This window comes from Oryctolagus cuniculus, chromosome 8 (genome assembly GCF_051225735.1).
Source record: "Oryctolagus cuniculus isolate XC-2025 breed Fujian yellow rabbit chromosome 8, ASM5122573v1, whole genome shotgun sequence".
Taxonomy (NCBI): domain Eukaryota; kingdom Metazoa; phylum Chordata; class Mammalia; order Lagomorpha; family Leporidae; genus Oryctolagus; species Oryctolagus cuniculus.
The window spans coordinates 54,772,205-54,779,002 of NC_142874.1; the positions used below are offsets into that span (position 1 = coordinate 54,772,205).

Below are 6,798 nucleotides of genomic sequence, written 5' to 3' on the forward strand. Positions count from 1 at the left end.
TTTTTTTTTTTTTTTTTTTGGACAGGCAGAGTTAAACAGTGAGAGAGAGAGAGAGAAAGGTCTTCCTTCTGTTGGTTCACTCCCCAAATGGCCACTATGGCCAGCGCTGTGCCGATCCGAAGCCAGGAGCCAGGTGCTTCTCCTGGTCTCCCATGTGAGTGCAGGGCCCAAGCACTTGGGCCATCCTCCACTGCACTCCCGGGCCACAGCAGAGAGCTGAACTGGAAGAGGAGCAACCGGGACAGAATCCAGCGCCCCAACCGGGACTAGAACCCGGTGTGCCAGTGCCGCAGGCGAGGATTAGCCTAGTGAGCTGCAGTGCCGGCAATGTTTTTTTAAGATTTATTTTTTATTTGTTTGAAAGGCAGAGTTGCAGAGAGAGGAGAGAGAGAGGGAGAGAATCTTCCATCCGCTGGTTCACTCCCCAAACGACTGCAACATTACTGCAGGCTAATCTGATAATAAACAAGCATCTTAAGGAAGCAGTTGTCATTGTCCCCACTTTGCAGGTGGGGAAACTGAGTCTGAGAGAGCTGTAACGTGGTGTAAGCGTCTTGCTGAGATTCAGCTGGCAGAACCAGACCTTGGCTGTCGTCAGGACACAAGAGGAAAAGAAAAGGCATTCAGGGCAGGATTTGAAACATGGCCGACGACGTGGAGCAGCAACAAACTACCAACACCTTTGAAGAGCCCCTGGGACTCCTCAGGCTCAGCCCGGGTGAACAAACCGATGTGAAAATGAGAAAGTGCTGAGAGCTTCAAGGCAGATTATGCTTATGATCAGCACTGAAACGTGACGCTGGGAGATGTGGAAGGAACAGTGACGGCCACAGAAATTGGTGCAGAAACATGGGAAGAGAGACATAGGTCAACAAAACGGAACATCCTAATGCGCTTTGTCTGGGCAGGTGGTGTTGTGCTGGCTGCCCCTCCACTGAGAGGTGACTGAAACAAAGAACTGACCCTGTGTGGGAAGTAGACTTCATACAACTGCCTCTTTAAAGGGACAGGACATTCACAGGAGAAATTTGTGTACAATCTGATACTGAGAGATGACCCAGGGATTCTTCCACTCCTGAAATGAGTTGATTTGCCACTTAGAACCTCTGAAGCTGAAGGACAGTTCTATTTTCCCTCAGCCCTTCCAGTCAACGTGGGAGACATGTAGAACTCTTTCTGGAGTTGGTTTGCTTCATTGTATAAATGCACTCTGATTTTTTTTCCTTTAAAATAAAGTTGATGTTTCCTTTCTGACTTTATTTAAAAAAAAAAAAAAGAAAAGAAAACAAGTTCAACACTTTAAATTCCTTGCCTTTTTAAAATTAGGAAATGCTGTTTTGTTAAGCTTGGTCAGGAAGTCCAAAGCAGAAGGTCTCTGTTTGCATTTTCATGCAACAAAACTCTCAGAAGGCACACGTTCCCGGCAGTCTCAGAGGGACATCACTGTGGCATCGTACTAGGCACAGTTGCTCGCTTTCACGAAGCCTGACTCAACCATCATGTCAAGAATCATTTCCCTGGCCGGCGCCACGGCTCAATAGGCTAATCCTCCACCTGCAGCACCGGCACACCGGGTTCTAGTCCTGATCGGGGCAATGGATTCTGTCCCAGTTGCTCCTCTTCCAGTCCAGCTCTCTGCTGTGGCCCGGGAGTGCAGTGGAGGATGGCCCAGGTCCGTGGGCCCTGCACCCTCATGGGAGACCAGGAGAAGCACCTGGATCCTGGCTTCGGATCAGCGCGATGCACCGGCCGCAGCGCTCCGGCCGCAGCGGCCATTAAGTGGTGAACCAACGGAAAAGGAAGACCTTTCTCTCTGTCTCTCTCTCTCTCTCTCACTGTCCACTCTGCCTGTCAAAAAAAAAAAAAAAATCGCTTCCCTTCTAAAGTCCTTGGAGCCAAGTTGGTAAAGAATCAAGAAGCGTCTTTTAAGGATATGAGTGATTTTCAAACGGCAAATACTTTGGGGAAGAAGCTGCTTGCGTAGAAAACAAACAGCATCCAAATATAAGACGCTGACTGCAAAGATAGGGAGACTGACGTGTACAACCCAGGCTATGATAAACAGAACTGATGAGACTACTGGCTCCTCCTCCCCCTCTTGCCCCAGCGAGAAAGATGCTCTGTGAATTCTCAAGTGGTGGCTCCTGCCTCTGCCTCGTTCCACACATTGAAAAGGCAGAGACATCAGGTCATAAAACCACGAACCCACAAAGCTGAAAACACCTGTTGTCTGTGAAGCAGCCTTCACAGACCACTGACCATGCATTTATGTCAGCAGGCTTCAAGCTCTTTAGATCACACACATTTCTCAGAAAGAATAGTTCAGCAAGAATCCCAATGTACTTGCATGGGTTCATCTAAAACAGTAGGGGCCGGTGCTATGCATGCTAAGCTAAGCCTCTGCCTGTGGTGCTGGCATCCCATATGGGCACTGGTTCAAGTCCCGGCTACTCTGCTTCTGATCCAGCTCTCTGTTTATGGCCTGGGAAAGCAACAAAAGATGGTTGAAGTGCTCAGGCCCTGCATCCTTGCAGGAGACCCATAAGAGGCTCCTGGCTCCTGGCTTCGGATGGGCCCAGCTCTGGCCATTGCAGCCACTTGGGGAGTGAACCAGCAAATGGAAGACCTCTCTGTCTCTCCCTCTCTGTGTCTGTAACTACCTCTCAAATAAAATCAATCAATCAATAAAATAAAATGATAACTGTGGAGCAGGTGTCTGGCAGAGCCGTTAAGACTCTGGTTGAAATACCAACGTCCCCATGAGAATGCCTGGGTTCAATTCCCAGCTCTGGCTCCAGCTTCCTGCTAATGAGGACCCTGGGAGGCACCAGGGATGACTTAACTCCTGACTTGTCCCTGCTCCTCAGGTGGGAGCCCTTGACTGAGTTCCTGGCTTCCAGTTTCAGCCTCACCTGGCGATTTCAGGCATTTGGGGAACAAATCACCAGATAGGAGCTCTCTCTCTCTGTCTCTCTCTGCTTCTTAAATAAAAAATAAATAAAAATAATTACAAACTACTAGCCATATTAAGTACATTAAGAAACACCCAAACAAAATTTAAAAAGAAGAGACGAAATAATTTTTAGATAATTTTATTTCTTCTTACTCCTAAAAATTTTTTTATTCACACACATACACACACACACACATGTCTCTCTATTTAGCTGCTAACACAGAGGTATTTGCAAAAGTTGTGGAAAATAGAATTAAAAGACAAGTTTATTTAAACATTTTTATTTATTTCCACTTTATTTGAAAGACAAAAAACAGAGAGACCCAGAGAAAGATCTTCCATCTGCAAAGCACTTGTCAAATGCCTGCAACAGCCAAGGCTGGGCCAGGCCAAAGACAGGAGTCAAGAATCCCATCCAGGGCTCAGCACTCAGGTGCAGTAGGTTAATCCTCCGCCTGCAGCGCCATCATCCCATATGGGTACCAGTTCTAGTCCCGGCTGCTGCTCTTCCAATCCAGCTCTCTGCTGTGGCCTGGGAAAGCAGTGGAAGATGGCCCAAGTCCTTGGGCCCCTGCACCCATGGGGGAGACCTGGAGGAAGCTTCTGGCTTCAGGCAGCTCTGTTGCAGCCATCTGGGGAGTGAACCAGTGGAAGGAAAGCCTTTCTCTCTGTCTCTCACTCCATCTATAACTCTACACTCTCACTGTCTATAACTCTACCTCTCAAATAAATAAAATCTATTTTTTTTTTTGACAGGCAGAGTAGACAGTGAGAGAGACAGAGAGAAAGGTCTTCCTTTTGCTGTTGGTTCACCCTCCAATGGCCGCCACACTGGCACGCTGCAGCTGGCGCACCGCGCTGATCCAATGGCAGGAGCCAGGTACTTATCCTGGTCTCCCATGGGATGCAGGGCCCAAGCACTTGGGCCATCCTCCACTGCACTCCCAGGCCATAGCAGAGAGCTGGCCTGGAAGAGGGGCAACCGGGACAGAATCCTGCGCCCTGACCAGGACTAGAACCCGGTGTGCCAGCGCCACAAGGCGGAGGATTAGCCTAGTGAGCCGCGGCGCTGGCCTTAAATAAAATCTTAAAAAAAAAAAAAAGAATCCATCCAGGTCTCCCACATGGGTGACAGGGACCCCGAAGCTTGAGTTGTCACCTGCTACCTCCCAGGGTGCACATTAACAGAAAGCTGGATTGGACAAGAGGAGCCGGGACCCAAACCAGGCACTCTGATACGGGTTGCAGGTGTCCCAAACAGCGTTTTAACCCCAGCACTAAATGTCCACCCCAAATGGTTCATTTTGATGTAAAAGTTTTGAAATTCATACTTTTTTCATAATATCATTTGTCCATGAACTTTTTGAAGTATACTCATTTTTCAGTAAAAGCAGTGGGATTAAATGTTTCACTATTTTGAAAATCTTCATTTCACACTTCATGAAAAAGCAAGGGTGAAGGTCTGTTTCTAAATCCATTTTATGCTGAGGCTTGCATCAATGACCTTCAAAGCTAGAACCCACCCTTACACAGATCCTCAGACCCAAACGTCAGCCAGACTCAGGAAACTCCAGTCCTGACTCATCCAATCCATGCCCCAGCTACAGGAAAGTTGTACTGGAATTCATTCACTGGGGTGCCACCTCCTAATATTGTTCTTGCAAACTAACTAGTATTGCATTTCTATTTTTAATAAATGGATCCAAAGCCTGGTATAAATTTCAGTTTGCAAGATTTTTGTACAGGATGGAAAATTATTTTAAAATGCTCAGATGGGGACCAGTGGGTCTCCCACATGGGTGGCAGGAGCCCAAGCACTAGGGGCATATTCGGCTCCTTTGCCAGGAGTACTTGTAGAGTACCAGATAGGAAGTGGAGCAGCCAGGACTCGAACTGCTGCTCATCTGGGATGCTGGCTTCGGGGGAGGCAGCTTAGTCTGCTGCACCACGATGCTGGCCCCAAGTCCTTTTCTTCTGAGATGGACTAGAAGAGATCACAAAAGTATACAGATTCTATGTCAGACTTTATACAAACACTGTTTTACATTCAGGAGTAAACCTGTGTACTGTCACTGTGTAGCGGGCTGCTGGTTTGAAGCTAGAGGTGCTTCCTAGGATAACTCAGATGACATATTAACCCCAAATCACACTACACAGCAGTGCAGGCCAAGACAGCAGCTGCATGGAATCTGGGCCCAAGTCCCTTCTCTTCTGTTGCTCTGCCACTCCTAGGACGTTGCCTAGCAAATGATTGTCTCTATGGCTCCCACTCAACTCCCTACAAGAGAGCTTTTCCTTGGGGCAGGTGGAGAGAGAGGCTGAATGGCACTAACTTGGGCTCTCCCACAAAGTTCTAGCCCATGGAGGGCAGGTGCGTCAGGTAGCATGAGGCGGCTCTGCCCACACAGCAGTCCCCAGGCAGAGTTGGTGCAATCTCTGTTCAAAAGCCCTCATCCCAATGTCCTCAAGTCTCCTTTGTCTTTCATCCAAAGGTTTCTTCCCATTAGGGCTGAGTTCAGCTGGGGGTTCTCTAAATCCCCTCAGTATGGGATTATTTTGCTCACCAAAGTCCTGAAATAAGCAGTCCCCAGGGCTGGCGCTGTGGCGAGCAGGTTAACGCCCCAGACTGCAGTTCCAGCATTCCATATGCGCGCTGGTTCTAGATCCAGCTCTCTGCTATGGCCTGGGAAAGCAGTGAAAGATGGCCCAAGTCCTTGGGCCCCTGCACCCGCGTGGGAGACCCAGAAGAAGCTCTTGGCTCCTGGCTTTGGATCAGCTCAGCTCCAGCGATTGTGGACAATTGGGGAGTCAACCATTGGATGGAAGACCTCTCTCTCTCTCTCTCTCTGCCTCTCCTCTTTCTGTGTAACTCTGACTTTCAAATAAATAAATAATAAGAAAGAAAGAAAGAAAGAAAGAAAGAAAGAAAGAAAGAAAGAAAGAAAGAAAGAAAGAAAGAAAGAAAGAAAGAAAAGCAAGCAGTCCCTGCTGGAGTAGAGGCTGTGGGATGTCATTCTTCAAGTCATCTTGTAATGTCTAGGCATCCAGTCCAGGCCAACTCTAAGCTCCCTCCCATGCCAGACAGGGATAGAAAGGATAGAGGCAGCCAGAGGAACATGCAGCCCTGGAAGAAATCTGCTTACATCTCTTTGGCCAGTGTTGTACCCTATGTCCACACCTACCTGTAAAGGCAACTGGTGGAGGCCAGACAAACCCAGGGGTCTGTTACCAAGAAAAAAGGAAGGGAGGGCTGAATTGTATTCCACCCAAAAAATGGCATGTTGGAGTCCTGGGCCCTAGCATCTCAGAATGAGACTTTATTTGGAGATGGGGTACTTACAGATGTCACCAAGTTAAAGTGAAGTCATCAGATTGGACCCAATGAAGTATGACCAGTGTCCTTACAAGAGGAAATCAGGACACAGAGACAGAAAAACACAGTCGTGTGTGACTGAACATGTCACTAGGCAATTCCATCATTGTGTGAACACCACAAACTAAGATGCCTCCAATATCACCAGGTGACCCAATCATATGGGTCCACTGTCACATCCCAAAGGCTTGGTGAGCAGGGTGTGCCTGCAGAGAGAAGGCAGTGTGAACCGACCAGAAGAACCTCAGTGCTATGGTTTGCATGTGGCTTGTGTCACAGAGGTTCGTGTGTTGGAAGTCTGATACCCAGTGTGGCCATTTGGGAAGCGGTGCGAATTCTACAGGAGATGGGGCCTAGTGGGCGGTGACAGGATCACGGGAGCACTGCTCTTGGGAGGAATTAGGTAGTTCTTAGGGGGACTGAGTTGGTTATCAAAGAAAAATCGGGCCCCTCCCTGCTCTCTGGCTTCCTG

The 6,798-nt window shown here is 48.3% G+C and overlaps 1 pseudogene; it reads left to right on the plus strand.

Moving 5' to 3' along the window:
- Nucleotides 1-437: 437 nt before the first annotated feature.
- On the plus strand, nucleotides 438-1,176 carry LOC108178058 (U6 snRNA-associated Sm-like protein LSm3 pseudogene; annotated as a pseudogene).
- The last annotated feature ends 5,622 nt before the right edge of the window (nucleotides 1,177-6,798 follow it).